The following is a 15,301-nucleotide window of genomic DNA, read 5'->3' as shown; positions in this document are numbered from 1 at the left end:
CTGTCTTGGGACAGACACCCTCACTGCACAATGGCCAGCTGTCCCATCTGCCTGGATTACTTGAGAGACCCAGTGACCACTGAGTGTGGGCACAACTTCTGTTCCTCCTGCATCCACCAGCGCAGGGAAGGTCTACAGGCCACCTTTCCCTGTCTTGTCTGCCTCCACCACTGCCCTGACAGGAGCTTGAAGAGGCACACCCAATTGTGTCACATGACCGAGATCGTTCAGCAGATTCCCGGCATGAGGGGAAAGACGAAAAGGCAAGAGGAACCCCTGTGTAAGAAGCACCATGAGGGTCTGACCCTGTTCTGTGAGAAGGACCTGGAGCTGTTGTGTGCCCAGTGCAGGGTCTCCTCTGATCATGGGGATCACCCCCTCATGCCCACTGAAGAAACTGCAGCTACTCACAGGAGGAAGCTCAAGAGCTATATTGAGTCCTTGAGGAAGCAGATTAAAGATACTGAAAATCGGTCAGAAATGCAAATGTCAAAATGTTTTGAATTAAGACAGAAGATAGAACATCAAAAGGATGAATTGCACTCTGAAGTTAAACAACTTAAACGTTTTTTTGGAAAAGGAACAGAATGCAATGCTTATCAGTTTGCTAACTGAAACAACAAATGTTGAAGAAAAATTAATGGAAGAGAAAAAACAAATATCAAACCACAGCTCCATATTAAACAGTCAGCTTAGTGATATTATCAGTAAGTGTTTGAAGACAGACGTGGATTTACTCACTGGTATTGAAAGTATCCACAACAGGTATGATAACCTAGAGACCCTAGCCATCTTTTCATATGAATTAAAGGAGGAGAGTTGCTCTCTCCCCCGACATTATTTCGACCTGCATAAAATGATCCACACATTTCAGGTAGATTTTAGACTGGATCCTGAAACAGCCCATCCAAGTCTCATTATCTCAAGCGATAGAAAAAGTGTGACCTATAGGACATCATTTGGTCTTCATAATCTTCAGGCACGCACTTCTTACCCAGCTGTCCTGAGTTCTGAGGGATTTGATGCTGGCAGGCATTTTTGGCAGGTAGAAGAAAGAGGCACAGGGGCATGGTCCTTAGGCGTGTGTAAGGAATCTTTCCCCAAGAATACTCCTATGAGACCATCCCCAAGAAATGGCTGCTGGCAGCTTCATCTGGACAAACACATCTGTCACATGGGATTCAGGCAACTGGGAACGGATAGGCATTTTTCTGGACTATGAGTTGGGAGAAGTTTCATTTTATAATTTGAGAAATAGATCACATTTGTATACTTTCAGTGAAAGGTTTACAGTAAAACTTATGCCCTATTTCTGCCTAGGACCTTCTTCAAAATCACTTGTAATGCGTATAGTCAAAGATGAATGATGAACCGCCTTGTAATCTGTTTGATGCGTTCTACTCTCTTCCTGTGTTAACAGAGAGTGCTTGTAGTAAAAGGCCCAAGTACAAAATAAATAAATAAATAAATAAATAAATAAATAAATAAACAAACAAACAAACAAAATAAATGACTATTTCCTGATATTATCTTAATTTTCAGATAATATATTGATAAAATTAGAAGAGGTGATTGCATATTTGATTTGGCAAGTATAGATATCATCTGTTACATGGAACCAGATTAAGTTTAATTTACCCTTAAGTCAGAACCATAAAACTTGAAAGATCATGGAGAAGAAACATAAGGACAGAAGTCTTCTTATTTGCTTGGTAAATGGCAAATGTGTTTAGCTCAATCTTTCACCTCAGAGTACTCTGTGAGTTTGCCATTGGTCTCCAGCTTGGACCAAGATTCTAAGATGGTGAGAGGCCTACCCTTAGGTTGGTCACCATCCTCTCAAACCAAGCATCTCTGAGGACTCATCTCTTCCTGGTCAGGGCTTAAAACCTCCCCATATAGGTTTACTCTTCCATGTGGTCCAAATCTGTTTCATGGGAAACATTCATGCCTTCTTACACATCCTGCTCACCACAACCCTGCCCCAGAGAAGTATCATTTTGTGGTCCTTTATCCTCCCCCTCTCCTTCCCTTTTATTCATTCCCTGTCTTTCTCTCTCCCACCAGCCCCCAATCACAGCATATATGTTTTAACTTTCACAGGTGTGAATGAGGCATAAGCACACTGCTTCTCCCTACTCCAGAAAACACACATTAACCCCCTCTGAGTGATCCCACCAAAGTTTTTTTTTAAATATTTATTGTTGAAAGTATTACATAGGTCCTCCTTTTTCCCCCATTAACCTCTTCCAGCTCCGCCCTATATCCACGGCCCCCACAAGACCTCACCTCCCACTGTCTGTGTTCACAGGTTATGCACATATGCATACAAGTTCATTGGTTGATCTCTTCAAGTTTTCACCCTTCAGAATTGCTATAAACAAGGTATCTGACTCAATCAAATAGAGGAAGATGAGCCACCCAGCAGCTCTCTAAAGAAATCTTACCAGCCCCTCCCCTCTGCCTCTCTAGTCTAGATTCTTTTATACTCTTAAAGTGGGTGAAGGTTTTAAGAAAAGTTTCATGGAAACGCTTTTAATTTATCTACTTTGAGGATTCCTCCAGGGTATTCTGTCTCACACTCAGTTGGGCATCTGATAATTGCCATATATTGGCACTTAGAAAACATTTCAATTTCACATCCTATCAAATAATACTAGTAGGAACAACAGCAACCACAACAACTAGCATTTCTTGAGCTCTGCTTTGTGCCTATCATGGTTCTTCTATCTTTATTCATATTAGCCTATCAACAATGCTATCAACTAAACATGAATGTTTAGTTTTCAATGAGCTGGATGAATTGAATACCAGTATGGTGTTATTTATTTATTTTTTTAAGACACACTACCAGATTTTGAAACCAGGTTTGATTCCAATGCCCATCTTTTTCACCGCGCTAATAATATGCCTCTAGATCAGTGGTTTTCAATCTTCTGGCCCTTTAAATACAGTTCCTCATGTTGTGACCCAACCATAAAATTATTTTTGTTGCTACTTTATAACTGTCATGTTGCTACTGTTATAAATTGTAATGTAAATATCTGATATGCAGGATGGTCTTAGGCAACCCCTGTGAAAGGGTCGTTTGACTGCCAAAGGGGTCGCGACCCACAGGTTGAGAACTGCTGCTCTAGATGAATCAATGGGATGTTTATTTTCTTTTAAGTATAAGATATAAAAATGACCTTATGTTTGGCTTACTGTAACAATGGATTGAATATGTTGGTAGAACAATTTTTAACATGAAATTTCAGTTCTCTTTTCTTTGGTGTTCTTTATAAATCAATATTCCTGAAAGTTTCTTTTATTCAACATACTATAGACAGAGTTTTGACTATATCAAAATATCATTACACTTTAGAGATAAATGTACATTTATGGCAAATCATGGAACTTTCCATTTTGCTAAAAGTTCAGCTATTTTTATACTAGAGTACAATGTCGCCTGATATGAGTCTACAAACTGATTTTTCTTTGATTTTTTAAGTGAACACTTTCAAATGGTAATTTTATGTAATCAGACAATAATTGCATATGGCTCAATCCCTAACAACTCCTGATGTGTCACACACAAAAAAATTGTCAACATATTCTTCTTTTTTTACAAATACGCTATGTGAGAATTTGTCATTTCTCTTACAAAATAAACTTCTTACAAAGATGTAATATTATTACTCTACCGAGACAGAAAAAAAATACAATTTAGTGAAATGCCTGTGAAAACTTCTCCAATAAAGGTTAATAATTTTAAAGATTATTCAAAGATTGTAACACTTCTTGACACCTTCATTTTTCACATCACTTGATCATATAATGAGACAGAGGGGAAAAAACAAGAGATTAATAATAAGAATAGGTATTTAGTATCTGCCAGAATAAGTGAAGCAAGTAAGTTTTAATGTGAGTACCTTCTGGATTGAAAATTAAATCTATAATTGGAATCTCATTTTTGCAAATAAATGGCTTCTAATGCAAAATACTTATTCAGTGTGCCACACACATGCACCAATATCCAAAATGTTCTATAATTTCTGAACTAATATGTTATGTTTTACATGATGTGATACTGTGATTTCTGATAGTCCTTAATGAGAGAGAAGTATAAATTGAATGATGTACGTTTTGTATAAAATACCAACAAAGCAAACCAGTCTTTGGCCTCAAATTCATTGAATTCTTTGGGTTTTATTTCTTTCATTTCCTTTTTTCATTCAATAGAGTATTTTAGGTCTGGGTGTTTTTTACAGAAAATCTAGTCCATGCTTCTCCTTTTAAAGAAGAAAAAACAGAGACACCAAGTGGTCAACTGGATAACACAAGATCACACAGAGAGATACCAAATAGGGACAAGAAACCTGTTTCTTGATTTCCCTATCCAAAACACTCTTCACCATTCTCACAATCCCCAGTAGGGACAAAAACAAAACAAAACAAAACAAAAAAACAACAACAAAAAAACAATGCAGCAAGTTGCACCACAATATTTATATCTTAAAAATTCTAATTATAAAAAAGGCCGACTTGTCAGTATTCTCCTTCCACTCCTTCCATAAATGTTTGGGTGAAGTCATCCTTTCCTTTTGAGCCAGTCTGGATATAGACAATCACAGGGAATCTGTTGTAAGCATTTTAAAAATCACTTCCATTTAGTCAACTCGAAAAGGTCAGTCCAATCAAAACACGTGAAAAATGTCTTGATTAGAGAGTCACTTTTTACAGAGTTCAGAAAGTTAAGACCTAATTTGTTATGACAAGACTTATGAACTAGGATTTCTGGCTGGGGTTTCTAAAAAAAATAAAATCTTTGGAAGAAAACCTTGGAAGTTTTTCTGCAAAGAACTTGAGCAATCATTGCAATAATGTTTTTGAAGTCAAATAATTATCTCCCTGTTTGGCTGTAAAAGCAAGGTCATTTGATAAATAACTGTTTTACAAGAAAGAGGAATCTTTGAAAATTAAATAATTGTGTAATAGAATACAGCATGCTGGAAGATATTCATATCCATACATATTACACTGAATTGGGTTTATGTAATAGCACAGTAATTAGCAATAAGGCAACTACTTCAATGTTGAGACCAGCCAAACCTGAGAATAACAAAGCAACATAAAAGGAAACTGAACAGTAAGCCAATTCAGAAACTGTGAAATCAAAATCAATGTTTGGCATGCAATTGGAATCCTTGGTTGCCTTTCAGGGGAAGAATTGGGTAGCTGGGCTTGTGACTTTTTATTTTATGCCCTTCCACAACTTCTGAATGATGCTCTAGCAAAAATAATTACCTATTTAAAAAAGATGATTAAGTCCTAAAAATCAAATGAAATACAGAAACTCTATACGTAATATTAAATTTGACTGCTTTTACAGGTTCTATAGGTATACATAATATTTACTTTAACACTATACTTATAACTATTGGCCTATTTCTGAAAGTTATTTCAGTTATCAAGTTAGGAATGTTCATTGTATACAGGACTGAGATCTGTGTGGAGAAAGTCATAAAAATTAAAGAAAGAAGTTTAGAGTTAGACTACTAAAGACAGGCCCACTGTTAACTATTTTACTCCCACTCTTCTGCCCACCCTCCCTCCCTTCTTTCTTGTTTCTTGATCTATCTAGCAATCTCTTATGACATGCCTACTATATGCTGGGAACTGTGCTAGCCACTAGTGATGTACTATGGGCAACACTGATTTAAACCTTGGTCATTTAGAAGCTTACAGTGTACTGGGAGAGACAGACATTTAACACACAATTCCAGAGTTACATGAGATTGTTGTTACAACGAAAGGAAATAAGGTACGAAGAGAGTGAACTGTGGAAAGATTCCTAGAGGAGGTGTATTTAAGCTTGGAACTGAACAATGAGTAAGCACGTAGCCAAATGAAGGCATGGGAAAAATACATTCCAGAAACAGGAAATATGTGAAGGTTCTAGTTGAAAGGAGCCTGATGCATGGCATTGTGTAATGTAGATTAGTGAGGTGGGTGGGAAGTTGGCAAGGAAGAGACTCTGGAAACCTAGGTTATACTAGACCTTACGTTCTGTATTAAGAATTTGGAATTTTGCCCGGCAGGTGTGGCTCAGTGGTTGAGCATCGACCTGTGAATCAGGAGGTCACGGTTTGATTCCTGGTCAGGGCACATGCCCAGGTTATGGGCTCGATCCCCAGTGTGGAATGTGCAGGAGGCAGCTGATCAATGATTCTCTCTTATCATTGATGTTTCTATTTCCCTCTCCCTCTCCCTTCCTCTGTGAAATCAGTGAAAATATTTTTTTAAAAAAGAATTTGGAATTTTATGCCAAGTGCAATGGAAAGCCATGGAAGGGATTTAGGAAGGATGATGTCATGGTCCATATTACATTTTAGAAAGGTGATCCTGGTTGCTTTGGGCCAAATTAATCAATAGGGGGCAAGAGTGGTGGAAGAACAATTAAAAAGCAACTGCAGTACTCCTAATGAGATGCTAACAGTGGCTAATTCGCTCATGTGTGCTGGGAAGGAGAGAAGTGAGCAGGTTGGGGAATATTTAGGAAATGTTAACAGAACTTGGTGATTCATCAGATGTAAGAAGTCAGATGTGCATCCTGTTCTACTGGCTCTAGAATTTATCATTGCAATGTGGGTTTTAAAAATTCCTTTATTTTGATATGTCTGGGGTATATACAGAACATTTCTGAATTCATTACATAAAATTTCATTTTACTAGATCGATTTTAGTTTCAGATAGCACACAACACACACACACACACACACACACACACACACACACATTTTCCCACAGATAGCAGCAAGTTAAAAACATAGTGGACAGGTTTTGAGTTAGCTTAGGGTTATTCTTTTTAAAAAATAACATATTACTACGTAGATATACAAATCTTGCTCATGATTCTTTTTTATTTTTATTCTCTCCTGAGGATATGTTATTGATTTTAGAGAGAGGAAGGGTGAGGGAAACATTGATGTGACAGAGAAACATTGATCATCTGCCTTTTATATGTGCCCCAACCGGGGATCGAACGTGCAACCTAGGTATGTGCCCTGAGCAGGAATCCAACCTGAAACCTTCCAATGTGCAGGATGACACTCAAGCCAACTGAGCCACCTGACCATGGCTCTTTCTTTTAATCATTCACATAGATTTATGTAAGCTACTACACAAACTAAACAGAATTTAAACTTTCAGATTAAGTTTATTTTTAATAAACTACATGTGACCAGTAATAGCCAGAAAGCCTGTTCAGACCTACTTACTCTTCACTTCTCAGAAAGGGTTCTTGACAAATGAGAGATCATTTCTCTCCAAAGAGGACTCTCTTTTGCAGTACAGTGAATAATGGAAAGAGGTAGGTAGTTTAATATTTAGATTTCATATCACTACATGACCAAGACTTATAACAAAATCTGTGACAGCCAAAGCTTTGGAACATGACATCACTCATGACGCCATAAGTCTTTGGAAATCAGTAGTTAGGTTTCTTTCATTAAGGCATCCATAATATATAATTATGTTATTTTTCATGTTTTTGAGGCCATTTGTTCTTTTAATTATTCTTATTCTTGTTTCTACGTATTGTAATTTAATTTATTGGGGTGACATTAATAAAATTATATAGGTTTCAGTTCTACAATTCTATAATACATTATCTGTATATTGTATTGGGTGTTCACCACCCTAAGTCATCTCCTTCCATCACCATTTATGCCCCCTATACTCTCCTCCACCCCCATCCCCCTTTTCCTCTTGTAATCAGTATTTGTTCTTAATCCTTCATGTATAAGCAAAATTTATAGCTAAACATGAGCTAGTAAATAGCAAATGCAGGTATTATAAATTCTCCCTACCAATTTTAAAAGGCTATTGCTATTATTCTGCCTGCAAAATATACAAGATCAGCGTTCTGAAAAAGAAAACCATGACATAGAAATAGTTCTTCTGTTGGTCTTTCAAATGAAGCCAATGCCAACCAACTGGGGCAAACACTGATTTTGGAAAAAGTAACAGAGGTGCCATCTTTTAAAATATCTATATTTTTATTGATTTCAAGAAAGTAAGGGGGAGAGAGAGAGAGAGAGAGAGAGAGAGAGAGAGAGAGAGAGAGAGAAACCATCAATGATGAGAAACTTGGATCGGCTGCCTCCCGCATGCCCCCTACTGGAGATAGAGCCTGCAACCCAGGCATGTGCCCTGACCAGGAATCGAAAGGTGACCTCCTGGCTCATGGGTTGACACTCAACCACTGAGTACCACTGGCCGGGCAAAAGAGTTGCCATCTTAAGTGTTGTGCCCAGGCTCTATCCCCTACTAAGTATGTGACCTTGGTCAAATCATAACGTTTCTCATCAGGCATTTTCACTGATAACATCGGGTATATATCACCCATGTGACCTATCTTACTGAATTGTTATGGATGGTGTGTGAGCACTTTTGAAACCATATGTTGTGGAGGCATTGCTTTAAATAGAAGACACTGCCTTAGGCAGGTTCTTATATTTGGGATTAGGAGAGCCGAGATCTATCAACATTCTGTCACTATTTACCTCTGTGACATTCATTATTATATTTCTCCTTGTGTATAAAGTTGTGGGAATCACACTAGATTTTTGGATTCTCAACCTGAGTAGTAGGAGCTTTTTTACCCTCCAGGATATATATGGCAATGTCTGCAGGTGTTTTTGGTTGTCACAACTGGGTGAGTGCTACTGGCATCTAGTAAGTAGGTGCCATAAAAGCTGCTAAATATCCTACAGTACAACCCTCTCACACATATAAAAATTATTTAGCCCAAAATGCCAATAGTACCAAGATTGAGAAACCCTGTTCTAAGACCTCACCTCACTTTAAATTTGTATCCATAGGGAAAGGTATTCCATAAGTTACCCACTTGACTAATAGGGATTTAAATTACCAAAATAGATTTTATTTTTACTTTGAAAAATAAGCATTGTCGTCTATAGTCACGTTTGCCACTAAAGTATAAAGAGTGGTTATTATTTAGCAATAAGAGTAGTAAGCATCTTTACCACCATCACCAACCACAATCCCACTTCTGAGGTTTCTTTGGGTGCTCCATATCCTCAAGTGATATCATTGGAGGCTAAAGAACAATTATAGTTGACAGAAGGATATATTTCTGTCAGTTGTTGTTAGCATAGCCATGAATACCATGAGTCTTAGCATCAGACTGTTTGGGTTCAAGTCTCATTTTCACTAGTAACTATGTCAACTTGGGAAACCTATCTGTACTGCAAGTTCCTTTGCTCTAAAATGTGACTCGGAATCTAATTTGTGTTTTTAGTGAGACTGTTCAGGAAAAGTTCTTAGCATGGTGTCTGACACAAAGAAATACTCTGGCAATGTGAGTTATTGTTATAGTTTGACCTAAATGTGAATTCTCATTAATTATATTCCACAGAAGTTCTTACTGTAGCCACTCAGATTGATTGCCACTTGTAACCCTTTGCTGCTACTACTTTTTGGTCTAGTGTGAATTTGCCCACCTGGAGAAATTCCTCATCTTTAAGTCTCAAAGCCAACAGGACTTCCCTAAAATGGTCTTGCCCCACCCTTCTGAGCTGACACAACCTTCCTAACTATAGTGTCATTAAAGCTCTCTACCCATAACATACCCTAAACATCTCTATTTATATTCTTCACACTATATTATCCTTCATATATATGTATACACAAAAACATCAGCTTCCCTGGCTGGAGTGACATGCTCCCTGATTGACATCTATATATACTAGTACATGGCAGGCACACTAGGCCCTCCATAAACGTGGAAACTGGATCAATACTGGGGAATCTCTTGCCGCCGGTAATAAAGGGTAAAATTGAATTTGCAAGCTGAAATGAAATCTTTATAGGTTAGAAATTAAAGAAGAAGGGAAAAGTCTTGTATTTGACAGAATAAGATGATTGAGAAAAAAATAGAACTCAGCAGGATCCATTTATAGTTAATTTTGGGATACACTTTCTCCAAGTGTATAAAAGATGCCTGGATTTTAAAGAGATAACACAACAGATTCAATTTTGATTCCACTGTCTAGAATATATATTAAAAGGTTAAAGAGAAGACTAGCTGCTTATTATATTTATTGTATGGGTTTTCCTGAAATGAGGATAAATCACTCCACGAGGTGGATTTTTAGATGTGACTAGTGCTTCTAACAAATCTTACATGACACTAATAAGCTTAGTCTCACAGTGGACAGTTAAGCAAAAAAAAAGATATGAAAATGCTAAGCCAAATACAAGTATGTTATCAATAATTCTGACCTACAAAGCATAGTTGACCTTCTCCGCCACATTACAAAAAAAAAAAAAAAGATAAAAGAAGAGAGGATTCAGTACTTCCATGTTATAGATGTTAAAAAGTGACTACTAATGGGATTTAGGTACATGCCTGCAATTATGCATGAACTAATTAAAAATGACCGTCACTCACATTGTTCACAGTACATCAACAATAGTTAACATGACTGGGTTCATTTTAATTTAGAGTTGTGTCAGGTTAGCTAATAGAGAGTATTATAATTATTGCTCAAGCTCATAAATCCTCTATGAAGACTTGTTGACAATTTATTTTTATGTCGTCGCCTTATAAAATGTCAAGAAGCAATTTCCTAAAGTCACATGCAGACTATCAGGTAATGATAGTGGATTTCCCTTAGAAATATAGGGCTTCCCCCCCCTCTGCAAACACACAGGAATATAAATAAAGAACTTTTACTAGTAAATGAGACATAAACCTGTAATGCGAAAGAAAACAGGGAAGGGACCACACCAACAGAATATTGGAAGCTAGACAGTTAATGAACAAGTAGAAACTGACTTAGAAGACCTGAAAAAGCTGAACACTAACATAACAGAAGTTGATGCTGAGAAATAACATGATTACTATTAATGCAGAAGCTGAGAAATTCATGATATCAGATACATATGGAAAGATGGATGAAAATGGGGCAAAAGTAAGATGACTGTTCAAAAATCTTAAGAACCAGTTAGAAACTGATTTCCTTCTCCACTGGGCAGACTAGAAGCTGATTCTCTGGAGAGGGTTAGAGAGTCTCTGCACAGCTGAAGGTGTGATTTTATGCTAAATAAACAATCCTTTCCCACTCATTCTTTTTCTTTTAAAAATATATTAATTGATTTCAGAGAGAAAGGGAGGACAGAGAGATAGAACGATGATGAGAGGGAACCATTGATCAGCTGCCTCCTGCATGCCCACAACCTGGCACGTGCCCCGACCTGGAATTGAATGGTAACCTCCTGATTCATAGGTCAAAGCTCAACCACTGAGCCCCACTGGCCGGGCTCCCACTCATTTCTTAGAAGCAGAAATATAGGCAAAATACTTAAGGATTTTTCTCTGTGAATGTGCCTAGTGCAAAACAAATGACACAAAGATACTAACAGCAGGGGTTTCCCAACTAGTCAGACAAGTGAACCATGGAGCCACTCTCAACAGGCTGTAAAGAGTTCCCCAGCATCATTTTACTGCCCTACATTTCATAATGTGTGGATAACCAAGGACCACCAAAAAACTGAGGGGACCCTTAAACATGAGGGGGACCAAACATGCAAATAAATAGACAATAGGAACTTAGGGAGAATAAAGAATATGTAGAGAAAAAAGCAACCCCCTCTAAAACAGAACAAAACAAAACAAAAGAACTAACTTAAATGCCATCAGAGAGATGATACTGCCTCCACATGACAAGAATAGGCTGATACAGAAAAAGATATATGTATATAGAAAAACATTATTAAAGTATATACTAGAAAAAAAACAAAACGTTATTAAGAGGGTTGGAAGATGTAAAGTTTAGGAAATCTCCCAGAAAGTAAAGCAAAAAGAGAAAGAGATGGAAAATTAGTACACTGGATGGCTCAACTTCCATTAGAGTTTCCATAGTCACAAGCAACAGGTAGGTGGAATGAAGCCAAAATTACCATATAAAAGGATTCTCGGCAGGAGATGCACAATTGTGTAGTGAGATTGAGAATTTGATAGAGAACTATAATCTTCATCTACAATAACAGAATTCAATAGATGAAGTCAATAAATAAATCTCAATAAAGTAATAGAAAACCGAAGAAGTTGCCATACAAGCATACTATTGAAGATGTGGAAGGAAATATCAAAAGTCAACTATGACAGTTGCACGTGGTTACCTCTGGGAAGTGGGGTAATGTGTGGGGAGAGAGAGAGGAGAAGCTTAGATTTTATATGAGCTGGCTTTCACAACATGACTCCACATGTAACTATGATGGCAACAGCTTCCTTTGCATTGTAAATGAAATACATAGATACATATCAATGAAGACACTCCATTCCAAAATAGATAGGAGAAATGCAAGTGCACACTTTAGTTTTCACCATCAAATCTTTTATTTTAATATAGAAAAAATGAAAGGCATTATGATTATAGTCTTTTCTGGAGGCAGGACATGACCAGCAGAAGTCTTGAGGTCATTATTAGATGCAGAGTTTGGGTGTGTTTGGGGGAGGGGGGGAAGAACAATATAGTGAGCTTTTAAAATAAATATGAAATTGAATGTGTTCAATTCAAATGGCAACCAGAGGACTTATATGCGTGCATATAAGCCTAACCAATGGACACAGACACCAGAGGGGTGAGGGCATGAGTGAGGGGGTGGGGGGCAATGGGGGCATAAGGACACATATATAATACCTTAATCAATAAAGAGAAAAACAAAAAAAAATGGCTGGCCTTTTCCTCTGAGAAACCTTCAAGTTTTGCATGTTAAATTGCCTTTTTAAGAAATTAAAAATGATGTTGATAGCAGATGTTACTTTCCTTATTTTTGTACTATAATATTATTTGGCAAACTAAATAAATTGCCAACTTTATAATGGCCTCCCTCCCTTCCTTCAAATAGTTCAACTGGTTCCTGAAATTTAAATGTTTAGAACCACTGCTGTAAATGACATCCAAAATTCTCATTATTTTTATGAAAAAAAATCAATCTGATAACTCTTTACTTTCTAAGTATATTGAACAACCCGGGATAAAAACCCCATGCCTGTGACCAGTGCAATCCCCCTTTGTTTCAGATCACATTGTATTATATGGTCATTTGTGTAGCATTTTTTGTGTGACTTGCTGATGACCAACACAGCAGGAGGAAATGCACTTAAATGAACTGGAAAATGGAAGTCTCTCAAACACTCAGAAGTCAATATAGCATGAAAAGATAGACAAAGGAAGAAGAAAACAATACAAAAGTTAAAAGTGGTAAGCAGGTCACAGGAATTCAAATGCAAATAGACATCATTCCAAATCAATACTAATCAAATATGTGTCCATCTATATATTTTAAAGAAATTGTTGTTGAAAAATTGACTCAATTCTTTTTATTTCTTACCATATCCCCAGTTATTTAAAATTATGTTTAAGTTATTCAGTTACTAAACATTTTAATAACATGTATGGATAGTACCTTCCTTTTCTGGATATAAGGCAAAGAAAATGAAGCAGTTGGGAAAAGAAAAGGCATAATTCATGATGTCTTTACCAGGATATTAATCTGATAATACATATTTGTGGATGAGTGAGTTTGAAACTATATAACTCAATTGTAGAAATAATGAGCAGTTTTCTTAGTTACAAGTTATGCTTTTAAATAATTTTGAAAATTAAAAAGTACTTGAAATATTATACAATGATATGGTAATATGATTACAGCAAAAATCCAAAAATTGCTTACACACTAGTAAGTATAAAATAATTTCCATTACACTTGGAAAAACAAGATAATTTGGGGAACATTGCAACTAAATTTCAGTTATTAAACAAGAACTATTGAACACAACTTATCTGTTGGTTTCTCAGAGATAAAACATGACTCCTGTCCTCAAGAGGAAAATAAGACATTCGTAAATTAGTATACTTAATTATTACAATAATGATTTGAGACAGAGTAAGGAAAATAAGTCATCTCTCAGTCCAATAATAGTTTAACTTCCTCTCCAGGAGGATCTCCCAAATGCTTGTCCAGCCCCAGGAGGATCTCTCAAATGCTTGTCCAGCCCTAACATCTCACCCATGCTATCTTAGCATTTTTAATTGGGAGAGCCTTGCTAAAATGTACCACAGCCCTATAACTCAATATATTTTCCCTCAAATATTGCTTCTCTTTTTATTTTCTTTTTTAGAATATATTTTTATTGATTTCAGAGAGGAAGGGAGAGGAAGAGAGAGAAAGAAACATCAGTAACGAGAATCATTGATTGGCTGCCTCCTGCACACCCCACACTGAGGATCGAGCCCTCAACTTGGGCATGCACCCTTGACCAGAATCCAACCCGGGGCCCTTCAGTCCGCAGGCCGATGCTCTATCCACCTGGCCAAACCAGCTAGGGCTCTTTTTGACATTCTTATTATTATTACTGTGCCTCTCCTAAAACTGGTCTTTCAGCAATGCCTTTCACCTTCATCCTGCTTTGCAATCAGCTCTTCCTCAGTAAACTCACACAATAAGTTCTTTCTGATTTTCCTTACCATGTTGCCTAACACTATCTGGACATATGGCAAACATTCAACAAGTACTTAATTAAATGAAAATTTATTATTAGTAATTTAATATTTTTTAATATTACAACTCTCCTCAGGAATCCTGAGACCTAAAATGATGAACAAGGTGACTATCTCTATAGTTTTAAAGGTTTATGTCTATAATTATTATGCCTTGATACCAGATGTCTACAAATGGAGAAATGCATATTATTTCTAATGTTTAATTTGTGAAGACTTTGTTTGGGAACAATGCACCAGTTTTAATTAGTAGATATAATCACCTGACCACTTATGAGCAGGCATTCTTTTCTTTTGCAGTTGAATCAACTCTTGCCAAATGTAAAAGAACAACTGAATATTGCCAAATTTACCTCTGAAGAGTTAGGGTCTAACTTTCTTTGCTCTTTCAAAACTACCAGGACTATCATGTTTTATCTTCTTGAAAAACCAGTTAAAGGGATGCGACCTTTTGCTTCATTAATTGAGCACTTTAAAACCCTGGTGCTATGGACAACTTCTAATGGTGTCTTCCCAAACTGTAACCTCAAGGCTTACATGGAAAATTAACCTTTGGGTTAAAAAAAAAGTCCACAAAACACAATATACACATATGCACACACATATGTATGCTGTGTGCACACACATGAGAATAGGTCTTGATAATTATTGAATGAGGGCTCTTGTAGAAAGTCCACAGTTCATTCACCTTGTGAACTTTACTCAAGATCACAGCTTTGTGAATGTGG

The 15,301-nt window shown here is 36.8% G+C and overlaps 1 protein-coding gene and 1 pseudogene across 2 annotated transcripts in view; one reads left to right on the top strand and one right to left on the bottom strand.

Annotated features, from left to right (window-relative positions):
• Positions 1–15,301, bottom strand: part of IL1RAPL1 (interleukin 1 receptor accessory protein like 1) — a gene marked incomplete at its 3' end in the record, with an annotated part of 1,430,596 nt that overhangs the window by 313,440 nt on the left and 1,101,855 nt on the right. The window lies entirely within an intron of this gene.
• On the top strand, positions 533–1,367 carry LOC308510930 (tripartite motif-containing protein 75-like; annotated as a pseudogene). The gene has a single exon. The product of its transcript is annotated as a tripartite motif-containing protein 75-like (transcript).

The sequence above is a fragment of the Myotis nattereri genome (assembly GCF_964212035.1).
Source record: "Myotis nattereri genome assembly, chromosome: X".
In the NCBI taxonomy this organism is placed as follows: Eukaryota; Metazoa; Chordata; class Mammalia; order Chiroptera; family Vespertilionidae; genus Myotis; species Myotis nattereri.
The sequence above is the reverse complement of the archived record's forward strand: the minus strand, read 5'-3'. Positions and strand labels throughout refer to the sequence as shown.